At 40.6% G+C, this 26,935-nt stretch overlaps 1 long non-coding RNA gene and 1 pseudogene across 2 annotated transcripts in view; one reads left to right on the top strand and one right to left on the bottom strand.

Annotated features, from left to right (window-relative positions):
- Positions 1–6,193: 6,193 nt before the first annotated feature.
- LOC115292206 overlaps positions 6,194–26,935 on the top strand; it is a 74,992-nt gene continuing 54,250 nt past the window's right edge. Inside the window, exons 1-4 of one of the 2 annotated variants that reach the window (XR_003908857.1) lie at positions 6,194–6,247; positions 10,668–10,813; positions 11,121–11,228; positions 17,276–17,427. This is a non-coding gene — a long non-coding RNA (uncharacterized LOC115292206). Of the gene's footprint in view, positions 6,248–10,667; positions 10,814–11,120; positions 11,229–17,275; positions 17,568–26,935 lie in introns of those variants that run through there. The other variant, XR_003908856.1, reaches the window with a different exon arrangement.
- Positions 12,669–12,842, bottom strand: LOC115292993 (annotated as a pseudogene).

Here is a 26,935-nt window from a genome sequence, read left to right on the forward strand (position 1 = left end):
TTTTTAGGCTTGATAATGGTATTATTTTATGTGGTAATATTTTAAGAAGTTTTCAACATTTACAGATACAGGCAGAAATATTTACAGATTATGTGATAGAGTAACAGTCTTCCTCCAAAACATTCTAGACTATGGGTAATGGATTTGATGAAACCAGATTGGCCATGAGTTTATAACCACTGAAACTCTGAGCATTAGGTTTAGGGGGCTCATTATTTGGTTTCCTTTACTTTTATATATGTTTGAGAATTTGCATTATAAGCAATAGAAGCATATATACATTTAATATTTTTGAGAGATCTTTTTGATTGAATGACTGATTTTATTTTTTTTTATTTTTTGTTCTTTTTGTTTTTCAAGGATTTATTTATGTATTTATTTTTCCTTTTTTAAAATATAGTTTATTACCAAGTTGGTTTCCATATAACACCCAGTGCTCTTCCCCACAAGTGTCCCTCTCCATGACCATCACCTGCTTCTCTCCCTCCCCCTTCCCCTTCAGTCCATGGTTTTCAGTATTCAGTAGTCTCTCATGATTTGTGTCCCTCACTCTCCCCAGCTCTCTTTCCCCCTTCCCCTCTCTATGGTCCTCTGTTAGGTTTGTCCTGTTAGACCTATGAGTGCAAACATATGGTATCTGTCCTTCTCTGCTGACTTATTTCGCTTAGGATGACTCCCTTTAGGTCCATCCATTTTGCTACAAATGGCCAGATTTCATTCTTTCTCATTGCCATGTAGTATTCCATTGTATATATAAACCACATCTGATTGATCCATTCATCAGTTGATGGACATTTAGGCTCTTTCCATGATTTGGCTGTTGTTGAAAGTGTTGCTATGAACATTAGGGTACATGTGTCCCTATGCATCAGCACTTCTGTATCCCTTGGGTACATCCCCAGCAGTGCTATTGCTGGGTCATAGGGGAGTTCTATTGATAGTAATTTTGGAGAGAGAAGGAGAGATTGGGGGCAGAGAGAGAGAGAGGTAAGGAATCTTATGCAGGCTCCATACTCAGCATGGAGCCAAATGGGAATCAGTTCCACAACCATGGGATCATGACCTGAGATGAAATCAAGAGTCAGATTCTCAACCAACTTAGCTACCTAGGGGCCCCAATACATTTAATTTTTAATATAATAATCTCACTCATGGGAATCTATCCATAGATGTTATCCAGGTATTAATGTTTAATGTAGCAAAACTAACACAAGGGAAAAAAGATTCTGGAAATAAATTGAATACCCAACAGTGACATATGGTTGAATAAACTGTGACACCATGCAGTCATTAAAAGGAAATATTTAGAGGCAAACCAGTTCACCTTGGATGAGTTTTCGAGAATGTTGCTGAATGAGAAAAGTGAGATGCATGCATGAATGTAGGAGACCTCGTTAAAAAAAATAAAGGCAAAAATTATATGCAAGCACATTTGTACTTGTGTATATGGGAGGGTGTCCAGCAGGTGTTAACATGGTTGGGGCTGGGTTGAGGGGGACAGTGCTTTGGGCGGATGGTGGGGAAATGAGGCTGCTGAAAAATTTTGGAAATATAAAAGGCAGCTGTGATGTGGCCCCTGTTCTGCTGGCAGGGCAAGCTATGCGGCAGGAGCACTGGCCATGGGTCCAGGCTGCACTGCAGCCCAGCTTTGCCGCTTGCCGGGATGTCACAGTGGAGAGTCCAGCAGTGTTCACAAAGCACCTATGTGTGCCCGCCTGGCCTGCGCACTTGCAACACAGAGATGACCATGCTGCTCCTGCTCCTCAGAGGCTGCCCTGCTAAAGAAGGAAGAGGATAGGTCAGCATGTGTAGTGTTTTCCAAACAGGATGCTATGGGCATATTATTTAACCTTTATAAACCTCAGTTGCCTTATCCATAAAATGGGATTACAGTGTCTGCTTCACAGGGCTAATACGGGGATTAAATATGTGCAACATGAGGGTAACTGCATACTCTTAGACCACATCCCTCTCAACATGCTCTTATTGTTTCTCCAGGTGGGAAGATAGCCAGTGAGAGTGGGTAAGGTAGAGGAGGGCTGTAGGTCAGGGAAGATAAGTCTGAGAACTAAGGTGCACAAGAGTAAGGTCGAATTTTATGATAGTTTCTGGAGAACATAGAAGAAAGGAGGTCAATGTATTTGTTTAATCATTCAGTTGGAATCATTTGCTTAATCCCCTTATATTAGATAGCAGTGAGCATGTAGACCAAGATCTGTGCCCCTTCAGAGGTTATATTATAATCCAAAGGAGATAGACAATAGACATGAAAAGGAAGAAATGATTGGTTTTGGGGTGCTGAGTTTGTAAGTTCTTTATAGATTTTGGATACTAGCCCTTTATCCAATATTCATTTGCAAATCCTTTTCTCATTCTGTTTGTTGCCTTTTAGTTTTGTTGATTGTTTCCTTTGCAGTGCAGAAGCTTTTTATCTTGATGAGGTCCCAGTAGTTCCATTTTGCTTTTAATTTCCTTGCCTTTGGAGACCTGTTGAGTAAGAAGTTTCTGTGGTTGAGGTCAAAGAGGTTGTTGCCTGTATTCTACTCTAGGGTTTTGGTTTCCTGTCTCACATTAAGGTCTTTCATCCATCGTGAGTTTATTTTGTGTACGGTGTAAGAAAGTGGTCCAGTTTCAATTTTTTTGTATGTTACTGTCCAGTTCTCCCAGCACCATTTGCTAAAGAGACTGTCTTTTTTTCCATTGGATGCTCTTCCTGCTTTGTCAGAGATTAGTTGGCCATACATTTGTGGGTTCATTTCTGGGTTCTCTTTTCCATTACATTCTATTTTTGTGCCAATACCATACTGTCTTGATGATTACAGCTTTATAGTAGAGGGTAAAGTCTAGGATTTTGATGCCTCCCACTTTGGTTTTCTTTTTCAACATTACTTTGGCTATTCAGGGTCTTTTGTGGTTCCATACAAATTTTAGGATAAAATGTATTAAGAAGATATGATTTATATATACAATTGAATACTATTGGCAACGAGAAAGAATGAAATCTTGCCACTTGTAACAACGTGGACGTCACTGGAGGGTATTATGCTAAGTGAAATAAGTCAAAGATATCATATGTTTTCACTCATATGTGGAATTTGAGAAACTTAACAGAAGACCATGGGAGAAGGAAAGGGAGAAAAATAGTTTCAAAGAGAGGGAGACAAACCTTAGAGAGACTCTTAAATACAGAGAACAAACTAAAGGGGAAGGGGAGGGGAAAATGGATGATGGGCATTGAGGAGGGCACCTGTTGGGATGAACACTGGGTGTTGTATGTAAGCTATGAATCATGTGAATCTACTCCCAAAGCCAAGAGCACACTATATACAGTGTATATTAGCTAACTCCACAATAGATTATATTTTTTTAAAAAGGAAGAAATAATATTGTGTGACACATTACAAAGGCCCGTGGGAAACAGGAAAGCAGAGCAGAGGGAGTGTATTAGTTTCTAGGGCTGTGGTAACAAAGTATCACAGACTGAGTGGCACAAGCAACAGAAATTTGTTGGCCCACAATTCTAGAGGCCAAAGGTCTGAGATGCAGGGGTCTGGGAAGATTCTGTCCCAGGTGGCTCTCCTGGCTTTTGGTTGTTCCGTGGCTGGTGGCAGAAAAATCTCAGTATTCATGTGGTATTCTCCCTCTGGGCATGTCCATTTCCATGTCCAATTTCCCGTTTTTATAAGGATACCAGTTATGTTGAATTAGGGACCCACAGGACTCCAGCATGACCTCATCTTAACTAACTACACTGACAATGACCCTATTTCCAAATAAGGTCACATTCAGAGTTCCTGGGGGTTAAGACTTCAGTGTACGAATTGGCTTAACAGGAGGGGAGGTCAAAGGGCACAAGTGGGTGAGTGGGCAGTCGTGTTAAATAGGGAAATGTGTGGAGAAGGGAGTATTGGAGAGAAGCCTTACAGGAGGTAGAGAGAGGGCCGTGTGGATAACTGTAGAAGAGTGTCCTGGGTAGAGGGGATGGCTGATGCAAAGGTAACACGGCAGGAGGGTGCCTGGGATCTTCCTGGAACAGAAGGGAGCCAGCATCCCTGCAGCAGAGTGTGAGGGAGTGAACCAGCAGGTGAGGCTAGATAGCATCAGGCCCAGATCACGTAGCTCTCAGAGGCCACTGGAGGACTTCGGCTTTTACTCTGAGCACAATGATTGCGGATTGGTCCGAATGCCACACTGACAGCACACTGTGGATTGGTGGGAGGCAGGAAGCCACAACTGTGATTCGGGTGGCAGATGCTGATTTAGGAGAGAGCAGTGTTCTAAGTAGAGAAGCGAGGATGGGATCTGGTGCACAAGATAAGGGATTGACATGGGAACCAGGCCTTGGTAAATATGTATAATTTAAATGCATTCCCCTTATTGCATATTTAAAGAATCTGGCAAAATACACAATGGATAGAAGACCTTCAGTAAAGGTTAGCTTCTTTCATCTTCCTTCCATCCTGGAATCTGGCCTCCTCTGCACCTACCCCACTGTTCTCCATTTTCAATCACTTATCTTAATCTTTATTGGCTCCTTAATCTGTAAAGAGGGCAAATGGTTTTGTCTTAAAGAAATGAATTGTAAATGGTCTTCTGAGGAATCACAGGGTTTTGAAGCACTGCCTTGGTGTCCATATGAGAGTGAAAGAAATGAATGGAGAAACTTCCAGGCATCCCTGTCCATTCCCCTGTCCCTGCTCTATTCCCCACTTCCCCCAGAAAAACTCAATACCTCTTGTTTATAGGGGCTCATTAAAGAGTTTTACTTAAAAAAAAGATTTCTGCTTCCTAAACAATCAATTTTGTAGAACATTTTCCCTATCTGAGATATTTTAAAACCTTTTAAAACAAAAGAAATGAGTCTCTAATGGTAGAATTTTAGATCCTGGTTCTGCTTCTTTTGCTATGGATAGACTTTATGACTTCATCAAGTAATAATGATGGTGACAATGATAACTAATATTTATTGAGGGCTACACTTGCCTTTGTGTAGGATCCTGCATAGGTACGTATAAAGAATGATGCTATGCAAAGTCAAAGTCATTGGTTTGTGAAGCTATAGATCATTGGAGCTTGGAGAACTTTCATAATATCCTAGTTGCAACCCTCTCATTTTATTAGCAAATAACTGATAGAAATGTTGATTTGGTCAAGGTCATCCAAGGACAGGTGGGTCTGGAATCCAAGTGACCTATGTCCCAGGTCCCCAGGCAGGTATGTTCAGCCTCAGATGCAGAGTACCATATTACAGCTGCTGAAACAAAGGGTAGACAGGAAATGTATACTGAGGCCATTTGATGTGACATTTACTGTTCCTGGGAGTTTAGGTTTATAAGCTCCACCACATTTAAGAGCCTTTTAAAGTCTCTAATTGCTCATTTATCTGATGTTACAAAAACAGTCTCCACAGATACAGACTGACAGGTAAATAGCTTGTTGAGAATTTATTTAAAATGATAAACTAACATAATGCATCTTCTCGTGAGAATTATCAAAAGCACCACAGTTTGTGGCAATATTTCTTCTGTAGTTATTATTGGCCGTGGCCTTCTAATTTTCTTGGGAAATGTTTCATTTCTTGATCCCATGAACTCCCTCCCACACTATAAAGAAACCTGACACTTCCCATGGAGACAAGTAGATCAGAGTGCCTGGTGAAGGATAAAGAAAACAGCTCGGTGGTTTCCCAGATCTGGATGTGAATCCCGCCTCTGCCTCTTAGATTTGTCTTACTTTAGGTAAGCACTTTAGCTCTCTATGTCTCACTTTCCCCCTCTGTAAAATGGGAATTATAATAATAACATGAGTGTTAGGATGGCCGTGGGAATGCAGTGAGCAGAATCTGTAGGGCATCTTGTACCAGGTCTGTCTCGTGGCAGGTGCCAGTCAGCGGACACTCTGTTGGGAGGCAAGATGGGGCCTTGCATCGCACTCCGTGTGTGGGCCCTGGGCCAGCAGCATCAGAGCGTCCAGCTGGAGGCACACTCATATGGCTTTTGATTCAGGCTGGTTGGGGTCAAGTTGCAGTATGGTTCCTCATTAGCTATGGAGTTTTGGATGAACCATTTAATTTCTCAAAGTTACTGTTTGTTCATCTGTGAAATCAGAAGGATGATAATAGGAGTACCTACTTCACGGGCCATCTTTACATATCAGTGAGATGCTGCGAATCTCCCACAATGTCTGTTCCACAGGAGTCACCATTATGATTTCCCAGAGACTGTCATTCAGAAGCAGCAAGGCTGTGGTAAAGAAAACTAATATGACATTTTGGGATAAGGACAGATACGTTCTATTCATATTTTCAAAGTTACTAATACAGTGTTGGGCAAAATGCTCTCCTGTGTATCTTTGGATTTTTCTCTGCATTTGTGTTTTCTCCTTTATTGATTCTTAAGGTTATAATTTTGTGCTTTCTCTCTTTCTTTCCTGATTAGGCTGCCCAATGATGTATTGGTTTTATTGATTTTTTTCCCCCAAAGAAACTGCTCTTAATTTAATTCTACTATTTGTTGATCACAAATTCATTGTTTTTTGAGTTTATATTTTTCTTTAACTTCTTTTTCTCTTTTCCTTTTAACATTTTATGTTGAGTGCTTATGTATTTTTATTCTTATTTGTTTAGTAATGTAAGTGTTTGAGGTTGTGAATTTCCCTAAAAGTACAATTTTGAATATATCTCAGTTCTTTTTTCTTTTACTTTATTCATTTATTGTGAGAAAGAGAGAGGGATAGAGAGGGTATGCATGAGTAAGGGAGGGGCAGAGAGAGATTCTCAAGCTGGCTTTGCCGTGTCAGAACAGAGCCCAAAGCAGGGCTCCAGAAGGATCTCCATGTGGGGCTCAACTCATGAGCCATGAGATCATGACCAGATCTGAAACCAAGAGTTAGATGCTTAACCACCCAGGCGCCCTGAACGTTTCCCAGTTCTAATTGGTAATGCTATTATTTTATTTTTAAAATATTTGATAATTATAATTTATCTATTACCTTTGACCTAATAGTTAATTAGGAGAGATGTTGTCCCCCAAATCTCCAAGTGTTTGGCTTTTCTATGTTCCTGTTTGCTACTTATTTATTATTTTATTGTATTGTAATCTTAGAATGTAGTGCTTTGCATTACAGCACCTTGGAATTTATGCCCAAAAGATGACAATTTTTGTAAATGCACCATAGCAACCTAGAAAGACATAATTTTAATTATATTCTTCATGTATTTTATATCTTTACTTATTTTCATATACTTGATCTGTCAGAGATCTAAAAGGTGTATTAAACCATTTATTACTTTCCTATTTTTGTCAATTTCTCTTTGTATTTCCTATGGTTTTACTTTACTGATGTTGATGCTTTGTTATTTGATTCTTAATGGTTCATGACAGTATTATCTCCACTGTGGATTGCATCCTTCATCATTGTGAAGTGACCGCACACTGTGCTTTTGACCTTGAATTCAACTTTGTCTAATAACAGTGGTCACAATTCCTGCCTTGTCTCCATTCAGGCTTCTGCGCCAGGTTAAGAAGCTGGTTTGGAGAAGGGAAAAGTGGTACAGCTGCCCATCCCTCTCTTAGCTTTGTTGACATCGTTTTGTTCCCCATGTGGTAAGGGAACAGCCTTCCACGGGGGCCCCTACTTTTCCTTGGCTCACTCAAGCTCAGTGTCTCCGTCTCTCCTAGGAGAGAGCTCTCAAGATCCTTTCCCTGATGTTTTCAAATTTCCTAAGCACTGGGGATGCACCAGTGAGTAACACACAGGCCCTGGGGCTCAAAGCCATCTCACTGCAGTGGGGACAGTCAAAGGGAGAAGTCACAGTGCAGAATAGCAATGGCTACATCTGATGTTGCCTCTGTTCTACGTAAGTGGACGCTGAAGTCCAGTCTTCCTCAGGATCACAGATAGCCTGAGTCAGGGTCAGCAGGCAAATGGCAAGGAGTATGTGGGCATTCGAGATAGAGAGGATGCAATGATCTAAGGCATAGAGACGGCATTTATATATCTATTTCACAAAGAAGGATGAAGTTCAAAGAAGTGAAGTAAGTAGCCCAATGTAAAAGTTAGTAGATAAGAGAATCAAGATTTGAATTCACATCTTTCTGACTCCAAAGTCTGTGCTGTGCCCATCTCAGAGTACCACTTGCCCAAATACCATTTCCTCTCATTGGCATCCCATTTTCCTGTCTTCCTCTTGTATTTCTCTTCCTAGATATCACACTTTCTTCTCTAATAAAATAAAAAGCTTTCACACAGAGGAGCAAATGATATATAACAGTTTAATGTCTGAGCCACTTTCTCTCCAAAGACATCTGTATCTTAATGAGATTAAAGTCAAAAGCTAAAGGAATACAACACCAGCAGTGGAATTTCATTTCTTATATAGAGAAGGAAGTTTGGGGATATGCCTGAGAATGTTGTCAATGCCTGAGAAGTATCACCACTTGAGTTCACCTGAAGACTGGCTATATCCTCTGCATCCCTCTTTCCTTCCTTCCTTCCTTCCTTCCTTCCTTCCTTCCTCCCTCCCTCTATTTTCTTTTTCTTTTTTCTCTTTTCTTTTCTTTTCTTTTTTTTCCTTTTCCTTCCTTTTCCTTCCTTCCTTCCTTCCTTCCTTCCTTCCTTCCTTCCTTCCTTCCTTCCTTCCTTTTCTTGGTGTCCCTTTGCTCACACTGATCTCTAACTCATCCCTTCAGTGACTGAAGCCATGGAGGAGCCCTGACCTCTGGAGGGAGGCACTGATAAGGGACACAGGCTTCAGTGATAAGAACAAAACTTTGCTCAGTTTATAGTTTTCTGAGGCCATTCCTGCTCAAGTCTAGGTTCTCCCTTAAATTCTAGGTCTGATGAAGACTTCTCTTTCTGGAGTGTTGTGCCTTCCCTGTCTGAAAAGAGTTTTGAATTGCTGAGAATGCTTGACTTGCCACGGTCAGGAGAAAGCCGGCTTTTTCTTGCTGTGGACCTCAGGCTCTGCATGAGTTTCTTCTGTAAATTCATGCTGCCCATGTCAGCTCTCACCCTCACATCCCTTTGATGTGGAAGGGACTCTGAGGCCCTGATTCTGCTTTTTCACTGCTCCAGGGGTGCACCTGCAATGTGGAGGTGGGGATGGGAGAGGTCTTCCCTTAGGTTTGTCTGTTCCCTGTTTCAGGGAGACAGGTGGCCTTGCCAGGAGATGGTCAGTGAGAACCTTCTTGCTCACAGGCATTTTATTCTGTGGCTTAGCTTTTAGTGAGTTCTGCTCATTCAGCATTGACAGGCAGTTGCATATTTACCAGAGAACTTACAAATTCCAGTGATCGTTGCTTTGAGACCCAAGGATTCCCTAACACTTGACATGAATTACTCTTTCTGGGTCCACTTATTCAATCAGTCCAACACACACACATACCACACACGCACACACACACACACACACACACACACACACACACAGAGTTTTGGAAAGCTATAGTGTGTGACCAGGATGTGCTAGCTGGTTTGGGAAACACAGATATACAGGCTATTTATCACATCACTCAATTTATATTTTTACCTACACTGAATATATTTTTCAAACTTAAAATCAGGGTATGTGGTGGAGCACTCAGCGTTTTTGTATGGCTTGGTTTTGAAGTAAAAGAATATCGTATCAAAACCTGCCATGGGACACCTGGGTGGCTTAGTCCATTAAGCGTCTGACTTCGGCTCAGATCATGATCTCAGGGTTTGTGAGCTGGAGCCTAACGTCTGGCTCTGTCTTGTCAGCACAGAATCTGCTTCAGATCCTCTGTCAGCCCCCCTCTCTGCCGCTCCCCCACTGGTTCTCTCTTTCTCAAAATAAGTAATTAAACTTTAAAAAAAACCTGTGTAAGCAGAAAAAAGGACAAATTGTTTCATTTAACAGAACCATCCAGTTATAGTTTCAGACATTGCTGAATTTAAGGAATCAGTTTCTTTTGGTATCTCTGCTCTGCCTCTTTCTGTCTTGACTGGAATCGCAGGTTTCATGTGGCAACATGATGGTGGCAACAAATCTCAATGCTTTCCGAGTCTCCACAGCTTAAATCCAGAAATGAAAACACCTGTCTCTTCCCCAGAAGCCCAGCAGCATCTTACTGCATGTTTATTGGCTCTGGTTGGGTCATATGACCATTCCTAAGTGAATGGCTATGGCCATGGAAATGCAGTGTCCTGATTGGCTTACACTCAAGTTATATGTTCAACTCTGGAGCTGGGGTTGGTAGAGACTCAGAGTATGGGGTCTGAGTGTGGGAGGGGCTAGTTCTCCAGAGGCAGGTGGGGTTAGTTAGGAGCAGAACGACAAGGGGATGGCGGGGGAGGAGACAGCTGTAGATATTCACACCTGATCTGATGAAAAATTTTGAACTTGTAGACCTAAAACCAGCTTGAGAGAAGTAATTTGATGTCAGTGTATTGTCATTTCTGGAACATTGTGTGTGTGCGCAATGACAAGCCTGTCGGAGAACATCAATGATTTCTGGTCACTGAACTGCTACCTCAGTCCCTACGGTCTTTGTAGTTATTTGGTAATGTCTCCCAAGGCAAACCAACAGAGACTAAACAGAGTCTCACCCAGTCTATATATTGTTGGCAATTTTAAAAGAGGTTGTTTTGAAAACCTATTTACTATATGTGCTGAGAACTTATAAATTGCTTTCAACACTTTCCAGGGAAGTGTGAAGGGCTCTGAAGGCTGACAACAAATGCCAAGTCAGCCCATTGACATAAAAAGGAAGAGAAGCCTTTGGAAAAGACATTATTGTTTCCCATTGGCTTACTTTCCATCTGAATCTGAGCACCTGACCTGAGGAAGGAGGTAAGAGAGGATAAAGGCATGAAATGCTGAGTAATCCTTTTACTAATGGTTTCTGTGGGAGGGACGCCACCTTCATCACTGAAATTCTGAGGAAAACACCCATAGCTTCAAAGATGTTGGAATGCTGCTTCTTGTGGTGCAAAACTTTACGGTGTGAAAAATAAATTCCAGGATACATTTCTTTGGGCATCTTTTATTAACAGACTCAGGCTAACCAAGTAGTGATTCCTCAAAAGCTCATCAAATTTCCAAGGAGGAAGGCAAACTATTAATCATGAAATATTTATTATTATTTTACTTATTTTAGAGTGAACATAGAATGGCGAATTTGTTCCAGGACAGTGATCTGAGACTGCCGGGGGACAGGGACCACGCTGCAAAGACCAGACAGCTGGCAGTGGAGGAATGGACACAGGTGAGTAGAAGCGTTTCACTCCATGAGGTCCCGTGAAAAACTTCTGTTCAGTAGATGCAGGGTCTCAGTGCCAGCTGTCACAGACAGCACAGTGATAAACGTTCCTGCGTGGTTCTCCTTGCCCTTGGACTTGTGTAAGAGTTTCTTCCAGGTAAGTACTCACGTATGGGGCTGCTTGTCAATCTTATCTGCTGCGTGTCCCCTCCAACGCAGCAACACCAGTTACTCGTTTCTCAGCCAGGCACTCGATAGTAATTGTTTAATTTTTTTTGTAAATAAATGGGTGTTTTATCATGGCATCAAATTTTGTGTCCTTCTGAGAGAGAAGTAACCAGAAGCTCATGACTGTTGCAATCACTGGATAAAACATGGCATTTTCATTTTTCACCGTACAAGTCTCTACCAGTGAGGTTAAAAAAAAATTTCTTCATAAACTCATCAGTAACTTGGGGTTTCCTTTCCTGTGATTTGCCCATATCTATTGTTTGTATTTTTTATATTTCTTGCCTTCTTATTGCTGATATAATAGAAAATAAAGAAGTGTATGTGTGTAAATCACATTGTTTAAAAACATTGTCCTATTGATATATGGGCCATTTTCAGTTTGAAATAAAGCAGCATGTTGGTTTATTATTTGAAAATGTACCAATAGGGGCGCCTGAGTGGCTCACTCGGTTAAGCGTCTGGCTTCGGCTCAGGTCATGATCTCATTGTTTGTGGGTTCGAGCCCCGCATCAGGCTCTGTGCTGACAGTGGGCTCAGAGCCTGGAGCTTGTCTTCAGATTCTGTGTCTCCCTCTCTCTCTGCCCCTCCCCTGCTCACGCTGTCTCTGTCTCTCAAAATTAATTTAAAAAACATTAAAAAAAAGAAAATGTACCAATATCATTCACGATTGCAACAGACTAACACAGAAATAAAATGTCTTCGTCTCAGTAGATACAGAAAAAACCATTTTAGAAAAAATACAACAGCATGGGATGAAAACTTTCAGAAAACCAGGAGTGGATGGAGTCTCTACAGTCTGATAGAGCGCTCACAAAAGACCCGCAGCTAACATCGTGTTTACTGGCGAGAGACTGAATAATTTCCCTCCAGGCTGGGAAAAAGGGAAAGCATGTCCACTTTCACCCCAGCTATTTAACATTGTGCTGGAAGTCATAGTCCGTGCAATAAGATAGGAAAAAGAAATAAGAGACACATAAATTGGGAAAGAAAGAAACTGTCTGTATTCCCAGATAACATAATTGTCTCCATAGAAAATCTTAATAAATCGATTAAAAAGCTATTAGAACAACTAAGTAATGTTATGGGCTTATAGGACATAAGGTCAATATACCAAAATGTATTTCTCTATATTAGTAAAAAAGTATCAGATTTGAAATTAATAATGACATTTAAAATAACAAAAATATAAAATAATTTAGGGAAAATATAAAATATTTAGGGAAAACATTTTAAAAATACACACAAATTTGTATATATTTTAGCATACTGAAAATTTGCTAAGAAAAAATTTTAAGGACTTAGGACTTCAGTTTTTGGTTCTATAGTAAAGACCTTGGAAGTCTCCACTATTTTCTACACTTGATCTTAGCCAAAAGGCCGAGAAGCGATTCCACTATTTTCTAACAACAGGTAAAAAGCTAAATGAGCAAAAAAATCAACAACTTTTCTGAGATCCATAAGAGAGGGGAGGACACAGGGCCAACCACTACACCCAACTTGTGAGTCAGATGTGCAAATGCAGGGAGTCATGACTAGAAACCAGCACAAGAGTCAGTGCTAGGGTAGGAAACCCTGAACTGTATTTGACAAGTCACTGGAGGCCCAGTGTGGACAAGTCTGAGATTTGAAAACTCCAGGAGGACCCCAGTCATCGGGGAGGATCCCATAGTCCTCTGAGATTTACCTCCAGGAGCTAGGCTAGTTTCCCACAGTATAGCTCCAGGAAAAGTCCCCTTGTCCCCTTGCGATTCTGGCAGGCAGAAGGGAAAAGGAATCATTTTGAAATATGCCAGGGTACTCTGTTCTTAACAAGGTCTGCACTCAGTTAACCAGAGCTTAACATGCTGAGTATTTATCAGACTGACTGGGGAAAGGGAGAGCGCCAGTTCTAGCTGGCTTTCGCAGACCTGTCCCACCTAAGGCGGGGAAGAAAAAAACCAAGAAACTCATATGAAGTTCAAAGTCTAGAGGCCCAGGCTCACTAAAACCTAATCACAGGACTGTAGAAAGCTTTCCCTCCCATCACACCTCATGACCACATTACAAAAGTCCTATTTACAACAGTTCCTTCTACCCAGTACATCATGTTGAGTTATGAAGAAAAAAATCACAAGGCATACCAAAAGGCAAAAAACACACTTTGAGAGACAGAGCAAGCATCAGAACCAGACATGTCAGGAATGCTGGAATTATCAGACCAAGGATTTAAAATGATTATGATATATTATGTTAAGGAAGTCTAATGGATAAAATAGACATTATGCAAGAACAGATAGTATACATAAGCAGAGAGATAGAAGTCCTAAGAAAGAACCAAAGAGAAATGCTAGTGATGAAGAACACTGTAAGAGGAATTTATATTGCTTTGATGGGCTTATTAGTAGATTGGATACAGCTGAAGGAAAAATCTGTAGCTAGAGGCTATTTCAGTGGAGTCCTTCAAGACCGAGAAGCAAAGAGAATGAAGACTGGAAAAAACAAAACAGGATATCCAAGGACTATAGGACAACTACAAAAGGTACAAAATACAAATAATAGTAGTACCAGGAGAAAAGAGAGATGGGAAGGAACAGAAAAAATATTTAAGCAACAGTGACTGAAAATTTCCCAAATTAATGTCAGGTATCAAACTACAGATCCAGAAAGCTTAGAAAGCACCAAGCAAGATAAATGCCAAAAAGCTACACATAGCCATATTATTTTCAAACTACAGAGAATCAAAGATAATGAAAATTCTGAAAGAAGCCAGAGGGGGAAGAAATCTTACCTCTAAAGGAACAAAGATAAAAGATTATATCTGACTTTTCAGAAACCATGAGAGCAAGGAGAGTGTAGTGAAATATTTAAGGTAAAAAGAAAAAAAAAATTGACCTAGAATTCTGTACCCTGTGAAATTATCCTTCAAAATTGAAAGAGAAATTAAGACTTTCTCAGACAAACAAAAATTGAGAGAATGTGTTTCCAGTATATACTGACCTTGTAAGAAATGTTAAAATAAGAATTTTAGAGAAGAAAAATAGTATATACCAGTAACTTGGATCTAAATAAAGTAATGCTGAAGAAGGAATACTGAAGAAGGAATACATGAAGGTAAAATAAAAACTTATTTTTCTTACTTTTAATTGATCTAATAGGTAACAATTTATTTAAAATGACTTGTGTTGTAGGGACGCCTGAGTGGTTAAGCATGTGACTTCAGCTCAGGTCATGATCTCACGATTTGTGGGTTCAAGCCCCATGTGGGGCTCTGTACTGACAGCTCAGAGCCTGGAGCCTGTTTTGGATTCTCTGTCTCCCTCTCTCTCTGTCCCTTCCCTGCTCATGCTCTGTCTCTCTCTCAGAAATAAATAAAACATTAAAAAGTGATTTGTATTGTATTTGATTATACATGTCTTTGTGTCTCATGTGTATATGTAGGCTTATGTATGCTTTAAAGAGGCTTAAGAAATAGAGTAATATGAATAGGTTTATGAATTTGAAGACTCAGTATTGTTAAGATGTCAGTTCTTCAGAAATTGATCTATAGATCCAAAACAATTCAATCAAAATCATAGTAGGCTCCTTACAGCTTTTCCACAAGCTGATTCTACAATTTTTATAGAAATGCAAAAGACCTAGAATAACCAAAGCCTTTTTGTAGAGAAGAATAACAGAGGAGAACTCACAGTACCTGGTTTCCAAACTCACTACATAAAACTGCAGTAAAAAGTTAGTGTGGATTTGTCATAAAGATAGTCATATTGCTCAATGAAATGGAAGGAAAAATTCAGAAATGGACCCATACATACATGATCAATTGATTTTCAACAGGGTGCTGTGAAAATTCAATGGAGAAAATCTAGTCATTTCAACAAATGGAGTGGAAGCAATTGGATAGTTATATGGAAAGAAAAATGAACCTTCATCTTTTTTAAATATATAGTTTATTGTCAAGTTGGTTCCCATATAACACCCAGTGCTCTTTTTAAAAATTTTTTTTAATGTTTTTTATTTTAGTTTTGAGAGGCAGAGAGAGACAGCACGAGCACGGGAGGGTCAGAGAGATAGGGAGACACAGAATCTGAAATAGGCTCCAGGCTCTGAGCCAGCTGTCAGTGCAGAACCTGACACGGGGCTTGAACACATAAACCATGAGATCATGACCTGAGCCAAAGCTGGATGCTTAACCGACTGAGCCACACAGGTGCCCCTACACCCAATGCTCTTCCCCACAAGTGCCCTCCTCCGTGACCATCACCTCCCTGCTCCCCCTCCGCCCTCCCCCTTCCCCTTCAGCCCTCAGTTTGTTTTCAGTATTCAGGAGTCTCTCATGATTTGCCTCCCTCCCTCTTCCTAACTCTTTTTCCCTCTTCCCTGCCCCATGGTCCTCTGTTAGGTTTCTCCTATTAGACCTATGAGTGAAAACATATGGTATCTGTCCTTCTCTACCTGACTTACTTCGCTTAGCATAACACCCTGAAAGTCTATCAACTTTGCTACAAATGGCCAGATTTCATTCTTTCTCATGTCCACATAGTATTCCATTGTATATATAAATTTTTAAAAATGTTTTTTATTTATTTTTGAGAGGAAGAGAGAGACAGCACGAGCAGGGGAGGGTCAGAGAGAAAGGGAGACACAGAATTTGAAGCAGGCTCCAGGCTCTGAGCTATCAGCACAGAGCCCGATGCAGGGCTTGAACCCACGAACCGTGAGATCATGACTTGAGCCAAAGCTGGAAGCCAGATGCTTAACCGACTGAGCCACCCCGGCACCCCTCCATTTTATATATAAACCACATCTTCTTGATCCATTCATCAGGTGATGGACATTTAGGCCCTTTCCATGATTTGGCTATTGTTGAAAGTGCTGCTATGAACACTGGGGTGCATGTGCCCCTATGCATCAACACTTCTGTATCCCTTGGGTAAATCTCCAGCAGTGCTATTGCTGGGTCATAGGGGAGTTCTGTTGATAGTTTTCTGAGGAACCTCCGTACTGTTTTCCAGAGCGGCCGCACCAGTTTACATTCCCACCAACAGTGTAGGAGATGCCCGTTACTCCACATTCTCACCAGCATGTATAGTTTCTTGATTTGAAAAATGAGCCTTCATCTTGACCTCATATAATATATAAATAATAACCCCAAGTGGGTCATACTATCATATAAAAGCTGTAACTATAAAATTTATAGAAGTAAACAAAAAAAATGTTTGTGACCCTGGCTTAGATAAAGATTTCTTAGACAAAACACAAAAATGTAGAAACTATAAAAGAAAAAATATGATAAATTGGACTCCATGAAAATTTTGCCCTTTGGAAGACGCTGTTAAGAAAATTGCAACACAAGCCTCAGACTGGGAGAAAATATTTTTCAACCATATATTGAGTAAAAGACTTGTATTCAGAATATTTGAAGAATTCTTAAAACTTAGTATTGGGAATCCAAACAACCCAATTAAAAATTAATGGACAAAGATTTGGTAAGACTCTCTACCAAACAAGATAATAGGTATAGCGAATAAACATATAAAGAATGATCGACATCGGTTGTCATAAAGGAAGTTTAAACTGCTTGAGATACCACGACACATACATTAGCACGATTAAATTAAAAAATTCTGGCCAAGTGCCATAGAGGACATGGAGCAATTGGAGTGCTTGTAAATTGCTAGGGGGGAAAAGCAAAATGTCATTGCCACTTTGGAAAAGTAGCTTGCTGTTTCCATGTAATGTTACATATACATCTACCACATGACCCAGCCATTGCAGTTCTAAATATTTGTCCTTGTGAAATAAAAACATATCCTGCATAAATGTCTATTTTATTTTATTCAAAATAGACAAAACCTGGAAACAACACGAACGTCTGTTAACAGGTGAATGGAGAAATGAATTGCGATGCATTCACGCAATGGAGTACGACTCAGCAATAAAGGGGAACAACCTCTTTATTTTAGATGCAAGAACAGACCTGAATTTCAGAAGCACTTTGGTAAGCAACAGAAGGAAGCCTCCAAAAACTATATACTCTAAACCTCCATTTTATGACCCTGTAGAAAGAGCCAAAGTGTAGTGACAGGATGCCCATCAGTAGCCTGAAGCAAGGAACTTTTGCACTGCACGGTCCACTTATACACGGATTTTTTAAAATAAATAAGATACCGTGTTGTAAATGTATGTTCTTTTTCTTGTGATTTTCTTAATAGCTTTTCAGTAGCTTATGCTATTGGAAGAATACAGTGTGTAATATGTATAGTATACAAAATATGTGGTATCTACTGTGTATGTTATTGAAAAGGCTTCTAATCAAGTGTAGGCTATCAGTAGTTCAGTTTTGGGGGAGTCAAAGCTTATACTGGGATTTTCAACTGTGAGGGGATTGGCACCCATAACCCCTGACATTGTTCAAGGGTCAACTGTATATCTTGACTGTGGTGGTAGTTATAAGATTGCACACTTCTGTCAAAACTAACCACGCTGTGCACTTACACTGCCATAAATCTGATTTTTGAAATTGTTGAAACTTCTATTGTGTTGATAAGATGTTTTCCTGATGTTGCACAGGGGATCAGGTTCCGGAGTGCTGCAGGACCTGGGTTAGGGAGGCAGTGGCATACAGTGAGGTCAGAGGTCAGGGCTGCAACCTGGGCTGCCCAGGTGCCAGCATCTCTCTGGAAGGTACCCACTTCCTCTAACGCATCACAGGAGTGTGATGTCACATTTCTTTCTGCTGGAGCCCCCATCACTACCTGGGACCTACATTTGACTGCACAGGTGAAGCTCCCAATGGCCAGATGGTGAAGAAGTAGTGGGCCCCAGAGCAGATGGAAGAGGTGAAAGGGAAAACATTGCTGTTTTTGTCAAGGAGAGAGAACAGTGGTCTAGGAGCCAGGAGTCTTGGGGACTTATGCTGCTTTCTGATGGGGCTCCTTCCTCTGTTGATGGACTAACTGATCCAGCCAGAGCTGGCTTAGCATTTTCCTGAGCCTGGCCCTCTGTGACCCACCATGGCTGTGATGGGTCTCCCATTTGTCCTTCATTTCAAGGTTCTCACTTCCCAGGAGGGAAAGCAGACATGGGCATAGGTAATTGCCATAATGCGTTTGACATGGCCTGTGATACAGAGATACAGGCAGGAGAGAACAGAGGCCAGGACTGTTGAACCTCAGCACTTTCACCTGTTAAGTGTGGGCGACAGCAATAGCAGCCCCCCGAGATCACTGTGAGGCATAAACGGAATACCGAACACTGCATTTTCCAACTCCGCGTTGCTCAGGTTGCATAAGGAAGCAGCACTCACAGCCTGTTTTTGATCTCCGCTAGGCCCTGGCTGGCTTAGCCCCATGTTTCCTGAGTGGAGTATATGGCTTGAGTCTGAATAAATTAAATCATAATAATAGCTACCAGGTGTTGTGCAAACATTAAACAATTTAATCCTCATAAACATCATGCAGGATCTATACCATTAGCCCTATTTTACCTAGGAGAAAAGCAAGGACTCCTAAAAGTTATAGACTTGTCAAAAGTCACTGATTCTGGTGGAATGGATAGAAAGGCAGGCCTCCATGTCTTCCTGTTCCTCTTAGTCTTACCCTGGCTTCCTTATCCTCTTGTTGTTATCAGGGATCACTCACACAAATGCCTGTAGGAGCCAGGTAGGTGTAGAAAAGGGAGACAGAGTGTCAGACAGTTAGGAGGGTGGGGCCGTGGGGACTGAGCTGCTAGGGGATGTACCTTGTCTAAATCAGCAGCTTCTCAGCTCCTGCCAAGTTTTGCCAAACACGAATGCCAGCTCCACATGGCTAGCTAGGTCCCTTGGTTTTCTAAGAGAAGCAGAAATCTGAATCTAAAAGAGAATGCAGCAGTGAAATTTCCTGATTTTTAATTGTTAAGTACTTTCAAAATTAACAAAAATTTTGCACTAGGGGTCTAACTAAGCACATTGTGGGTAGTATTAGGCTCAAAAATTTGCAACGCCTGGTCTACGTAATTTTCTTTTAATGTAAGATTAAGAACAAAAGTAAGATAAAAAGGAATTTTGCCATAAGCTATATTCAAAGATGTGGCATATTATAGTGGAGTTTTGGATCACATTAAACCATGGTACTTTAAATGGTACTTTAAACCATCTTTACTGGTGTATTAGTCAGGGTTTTCCAGATACATAGAACCAATAGGGTGTGTGTGTGTGTGTGTGTGTGTGTGTGTGTGTGTGTGTGTGTAAAGAGAGATTTATTTCAGGAACTGGCTGATGAGGCCATACAGACCCAGGAAGGAGCCAGTGCTGTGGGTCAAGTCTGAAGGCTGTCTTCCACACAGTGCGGTCTTTCACAGAGGAGACCTTCAGCTGATTTGATGAGTCCCACTCACATAAGGGGGAAATTGTGCTTTACTCAAAGTCTTCTGATTTAATGTTAACTCATTCAAAAGCACTGTCATAGAAACATCCAGAGTAATGCTCAACCAAATATCTGGGCACTGTAGCCCAGCCAAGCTGACACATAAAATTAACCATCACAGTTGGTAATTTACTTATTATTTCCACTATGCTCAGCCTGGCCTGTGATACATATTCCTAGGGGTGCAATTTAGTTTTTTATATAATATATGATCATTTTAATTTATTCTAAGAATCTGGCAGTGAGTGCACCACAATGAGTTCTACTAGTGAGATGCCCTAGTTTATCTACTGTGGTGGGTGTTCTCCAGAGAAACAGTCAGTAGAATATCTGTCTGTCTATCTATCTATCATACATATAACAATACCTATGTATTTTATATATATAATAAGAATGAGTAACTGAATAAAGACATTTATTATAAGGTATTGGCCTATGTGATTGGGAGGCTGAGAAGTCCCAAATCCTCTGCAGACTGGAGAACCCAGAAGGCCAGTGGTGTAGTTTGAAGGTCTGTGAGCCAGAAACCCAGCGTTATAGATTACAGTTCAAGTCCAAAGGCCTGTAATGGAGAAGTAACTTTCTTTGGGGTCTGGAGCACTGATCGTCTGAGTTGTGATTAGCTGTCTTACGTTGGGGGACTATATTCCCTATGAATTGTCTTTAGAACACAACCACAACTCCTCCAAGTACCCAGGGAACTGAGAAATGGGGGGAGGGGAACAGCCTCTGTTTCAGACTCTGCAGCCCTAATAACTTTCAAGGGAAAGGCTGAAGTTGGGCCATTTTCTGCTGCTTGGACAACTTCATCAATCAGTACAGGCCTCTGGGTTAAAAGCCTAAAGGCCGATGACATTGAAGACTAAAACTTCTGAGTCAGTGAGGGGAGGTTTCGCCTGGCTACAGTCTTTGGTAGTGTTTGGTGAATGGTCAGAAGGCCTGAATCTGCATGCGTATTATAAGCAAAGACCCCTCATTTATTAATGCAGGCTTCAAGGGGGGAATTACAGTTCAAGATCATGCCATAGAAAGACTATGAACTCACCTCCTCCGTGGAACACACCAAATAAAATAAAGAACTGAGGGCTGGCTGAATAGCTGTTGAAGGACCAAAGACAACAGCAAAAGAACAGCAAGAGAGATGGACATGTGGTAGCAAAGGGAACCCCCACCCCCAGTGCTGTGAGTGGCAGTGGGGAGAGACAGCACTGAGGGAACAGGCACAGAGCACTTTCTTCTGTCCTTGGGCACAGAAAAAACCCTGCAACTAGCATATAACAAGACAACACTAAAACTCTGCCAAGTGGCAGAGTTGCCGCAGGAAATCTCTGCAGGTCAAAGGGACTGGAGAATGACATGGTCTCTATTCCCACCCCACTTTGGGAAGGTGGATCGAGCAGAGTCTAGATACTGTGGCAGGAGGGTCCAGTTGTCTCCGTGGATTGCACCTCCAGAGAGCCCAGGGTCCACAGGCCCACACCAGCCCCAGATGCGCTGGGACAGAGGAAAAGCTGTGGTTTAGAGGTGCTCGGAAATGAGGGAAAGCTCTCTCCCTCCATCAAGAGCTCAGACCAGAGCAGGGTCTAGGCTGCCATAAGGGGCAGGTTCAGAGGCCATAACTGGAGGGTCTCAATCCCACACCTGGCAGGTCAGATAATTACAGAGGGCTTGGGACCTTAGCAAGTCCAGCATCTGTAGGCTCACACCAGTCTTGGTCACACTGAAGCACAGAAGAAAAAAAAAAAAAGCTGTGGTTTAAAAGGGTCGAGGAACTTCAGGAATGTTCTCTCCCTCTCCACCTTAGCAGGGTCCAGCTCATGGCAAGCTTGTGACCTCAGTGAGCTCAGGATTCACAAGCTCTGACTAGCTGCTCTGTGGTGCTGGGGCACAAAGAACATGCTGTGCTTTTGTGTTTTGCTTTGTTTTTACTGTTTTATATTTATTTTTACTTTTTAAAATTTGTCTTTTTTATTTTTTTCATTTTGGTTTTATTCTTTCTTGTTCTCTTTTTTCTATTATTTTTTCTATTACTATTATTTCTTTATTCTCTCTGTAAAAAGCCATAGTTTAAAAGAGTAACTAGCATATATAGTCATATCTCCAGCCAGCCACCAAAAGTCACCAAGCATACACAGTCTTCGTAGGGGTCACCATATACAAGACAATTCCTTTGACTTTAGGAGTAGCAGTCATTTTGCCTAATCCATAGAAACAAACATAGAAAGCCAAGCAAATTGGGGAGACAGAGGAATATGTTCCAAAAGAAAGAGTAGGAAAAATCCTCAGTAAAATAATGAAATGCGACAGAAATAAGCAATATGCCTGATAAAGAATTCAAAGTAATGATTGTAAAGATACTCATTGGGCTGGAGAACAGAATGGAAGAACTCAGACTGTCAATAAAGAAATAGAAACTGTTAAAAAGAATCAATTAGAGTTGAAGAATACAATGACTGAAAGAAAAAACACACCAGAGGGAATCAACAGCAGATTAGAGGACGCAGAAGAACCGTATCAGTGATGTGAAAGACAGGGTAACAGAAAGCACACGAGCTGAACAGCAAAGAGAGAAAAGGATGAAGAAAAAAAAAGGGATAGATTAAGAGATGTCTTGGACAACATCAAGTGAACAAATATTTTCATTATAAGGGTCCCAGAAGAAGAGCAAGAATGGTGTAGAAAAGTTATTTGAAGAAATAATAACTGAAATATCCTAACCTAAGGAGGGAAATAGACATTTAAGCCCAAGAGCACAGAGAGAATGACAAATAAAGATGAAACCAAGGACGTCCACACCATAGCACATAATAATTAAAATATCAAAGGTTAAAGATAGAATCCTAAAAGCAGCAAGAGAGAAACAGAAAGTTTACCTACCAAGGAAAGCCTTTAGGCTGATTTTTTGGCAAAAATTTTCTAAGCCAGAAGGGAGTTTTCTTGCTGCTTTTGTTGCTGTATACTCTTTGATTGACTTTTCATGTGTCAATAATTTTGTAATATCACTGTTTATAGACAGAATTAAATGGTAATTAAGTCTTTCCTCTAGCATGGTTGATTCAAATTTCCTTTTTATCATTGATAAGTTTAGATTTTTTTGGCTTAATTTATTTTTGGAAATATGTAAATTGTGTGTCATCTAATGACATAGGTGCTTAAATTTATTTGTGCCTAACATCACAAAATTGGATAGTGTATGTAACTGGTATTACAATTGGTCCTGTATGTAATTTCTACATTCTTCGAGGCATCGTTTTCTCTCTTGTCTTCTTTAATATGTCAAAGATTTTTACCCAATCCAACTGATATGCCCTGAGGAAGTGACCAAAGCATATTTAAATTCTTAAAAATAAGCAAAAGAGAAAAAAATAATGAAAAAAAGGCTTTAAAGGAGCTACACAGATACATTGAATATGAAGAATTGCACGTGTGATTAATACCTATTTGCCAAAGATACACATTCAGAAGAATTACCTGGTGTGGTCAGCTGCAGCTTGCTGGACGGGAGAAGACATGATCGCCAAATCATACTCTTGCTCCAGGCTGAGTCCTTCAGAGGCTTCAGTAAACCACTAGGGAATTGTGTTTCTGTAACTTAACACCTCCCCATGCTCTTGGTGTCCCAAAAATGATATTGAGGGTGAGAGCAAGAGAGAGCTTGTAACATGGTCCCGTATGCCTGGCTTCTGTATGAAAATGCTTCTTCTTACCAACTTGTACACTTGTATTTTATGGAAACTAAAAACATTGCACTGAATATATTTCTCTTTTTGTTTTGGACACTTGGAAGCTCCCATTGGACTGTGTGACCTTAGTAAGCGTGAAGGACCGTGTAATGTACATTTTTAGGAATTGTGGCTTCAATGCCTTATTCTGATGGTTTCTAAGCAATTAATCTTTTTTGTCTATTGTATACAAATTTCAAGCACCATAAATTGTATTTGGAAAAACAATAGAGATATAAATGAAAGAAAAAAAGATAATGTTTTTGGTTTTGAGGGAGCATGGCTGATGTGTTGAGCAAGAGGGGATATGAACAAAAAAGCTGAAATGGGATGGAAGTGGACTTTGAGTATTGATGAAATGTGGGGGAACCTGATGGGGGGAGGGAGAAGAAATTAAGGACACGTTCAAGATTTGAAAGGGCATTAGCAAAGATAATGACTGAAGTCGGAGCAGTGAGGACCAGTCAGGATGAGGAAGGAGAGTTTGCAGCCACACCCCAGGACAGTCTAATCACCCTGTAGCGATCTTTTTTTGTCTGGTATTTTAAAGACTTTTCTCTTTATCTTTTACACTGTGACACATCAACTTTTGGATCAATTTGTGTCAATCCTGCTTTGTGCTCAGACCAAACTTTTGAGAATTTATGTCTCTCAAATCCTAGAAGTATTCTAATTTCTTCTCATATATTGATTGCTTCATCATTGTCATCCATATCTTTTAACTGGTTATTCTGATAATTATCTCTGTTAGGGTTTTCCTACAGCTCACTTCCTCTGAGTCCATTCTCATACCGTGTCCAGTCTCTTGTACACTTTGCATATTTCAATGACTATATATTTAATTTTCAGGGTTTATAATCAGTTTTTCAATAGTGTATTGTTATTTTAATTTCTGCCTGATTTTGTCTCATGATTTCTGTCTCTTGCTGTCATTTCTTCTCATTGCAGATCTTAGACATATTTAAAGTCATTTTTAGATTATAATTTTGCTTTTGTTTGGAGTAAATTTATGTTTGGTAATTTATTAGTGTATTTTGCTTTGAGTCTTTTATTGAATTTGATTTCCTCATTTGTATTGGAATTTTTGTTTGCAAGCTCATCGTAAGAGGGAGGTCTTGCCCCGCCTCCCTATCCACACACACATACACTATTTCAATTAGGATGCATTTGACTGCATGTGAGAGGAAATCCAACACTGGTTAAACCATATGAAATGTATTACTAACTTTAGGAGTACAGAGGCTTGGTGGTCCAAGGTTCATTAAGTGGTCCAACAACATCAGAATTCCAGGTCAGTATCTCTCTTTATCTTCAGCAGTTGCAAGAGGCTGTCAGCTTCAGGCTTCATGTTATTGCATAATAACGTACTGGGTAAAATGGGAGACACAAGCAGAAGATGGAATTTTTTCCTCACAAATGCTTTATTTGGAAGAAAATCTTTCCCAGAAGCCCTGAGCAGTGAGTCTGATTTGGGTCCTTCACCTGGTGTTCAGCACATATATTGCCTGTCCACTGTGCAAGAACAAAACTCTCAGACAGCTCACACTCCTCAAGAGCTTAGCAAGACAGCAGTTCCAGCTTTTAGTTGCCACTTTGGATTTCTCTTCTAATTCACATCCATAGACAGTCATCTTGATTTTGGCTGTAACTTTTTAATATTTCTTTTTATATTTCATCTATTATTACCATGTGCTCAGGTTGGAGGTAAGGAAGGTGACTCAAATGACATATTCATGCTTATGATGCTATCTTTTTTAAATATTTATTTTTGGGATAGCACAAGCACGGGAGGGGCAGAGAGAGGGGGACAGAGGATCTAAGACAGGCTCTGTGCCGATAGCAGAGAGCCAGATGTGGGGCTTGAACTCACGACCTGTGAGATAATGACTGAACTGACGTCTGATGCTCAAGCGACTGAGCACCCTTATAATGCTATCTTGATCAAAGTCTTAATTCTCAGTCTATTTTGAATTATGGGAAGTGAGTTGTGTGCTGAGTAAATGATCAAACTGACACAAAAAACTTGAAGGATGTGGACCAAAGGGATAAAGAAGAGGGTCACCTTTTATAACTTATACAGACATGAGGCTTAAAACACGTGAAGCTCAAATCAATAGGACAAAAACACCCTCAAGGAGATACATGTTCAATACAGGCTTAAAACAGGTGAAGCTCAGATCAGCCGGACAGAAACACCCTCACCAAGATACACTTTCAATTTAGGCTTAAAACAGAGGAAGCTCAAATCAAGAGGACACAAACACCCTCAACAAGATACACGTTTAATTTAGGCTTAAAGAGGTGAAGCTCAAATCAGCAAGACACAAACACCCTCAACAAACTACACGTTCAATGAGGCTTAAAACAGAGGAAACTCATCAACAGAACACAAACACCCTCCACAAGATACACTTTCAATTTAGGCTTAACCCAGGGGAAGCTCAAATCAACAACACACAAACATCAAAACACAATACACGTTCAACTTAGGCTTAAAGAGGTGAAGCTCAAATCCACAAGACACAAACATGCTCCACAAGCTACACGTTCAATTTAGTCTTAAACCAGGGGAAGCTCAAATCAACAAGACAAACACCGAAACACCATACACGTTCAATTTAGGCTTAAAACGGGTGAAGGTCAAATCAACAAGACACAAACACCCTCAACAAGATACAGGTTCAACTTAGGCTTAAACCAGGGGAAGCTCAAATCAACAAGACAAGCACCTTCAACAAGATACATGTTCAATTTAGGTTTAAACCAGGGGAAGCTCAAATCAACAACACACAAATACTGAAACACAATACACGTTCAATTTAGGCTTAAAACAGGTGAAGCTCCAATCCACAAGACACAAACACCCTCAACAAGATCCACATTCGACTTAAAAGGACACACTTGTGCATTCAGCTTATTAACACTGAAGGCGGAGACTGTAGCCCAAGTGTACCTTCTATTCTATAGGATTTGAATTCCAAGATCAACCTTTAAAGCCATGAATTTTTGTCCCTTAAACCTTGAATTTGTTTTGCTATGGCAGTTGTGACAGTTAATAGTATTGATTAGTTTAACTGGAGGGTAATTTCCTACTTGGGAGCAACAGAGATAGGATATGACTACCCTGACCCGGGAAGCTGCTTTGCCTGTCCATTGGGAACTTCATGGGCGTGGGGTGAGGAGGGGGCTGGAGAGTGGGGGGAACCAGGGTCTTGTCTAGATCTCTCTGGTGGGAGGGCTTATGTTACAGATCAGTTAGAACAGCAAGTAAGACACTTTATTTAACCTACACATATTTGTTGATCCCTGGCTTTTGTAGACTGGTAGGCTGAGTTTTGGAGAATTCATTTCCCCCTTTTCCTTCAAAGTTAAAAGAAAG

The sequence above is a fragment of the Suricata suricatta genome, chromosome 5 (assembly GCF_006229205.1).
Source record: "Suricata suricatta isolate VVHF042 chromosome 5, meerkat_22Aug2017_6uvM2_HiC, whole genome shotgun sequence".
Lineage (NCBI taxonomy): Eukaryota > Metazoa > Chordata > Mammalia > Carnivora > Herpestidae > Suricata > Suricata suricatta.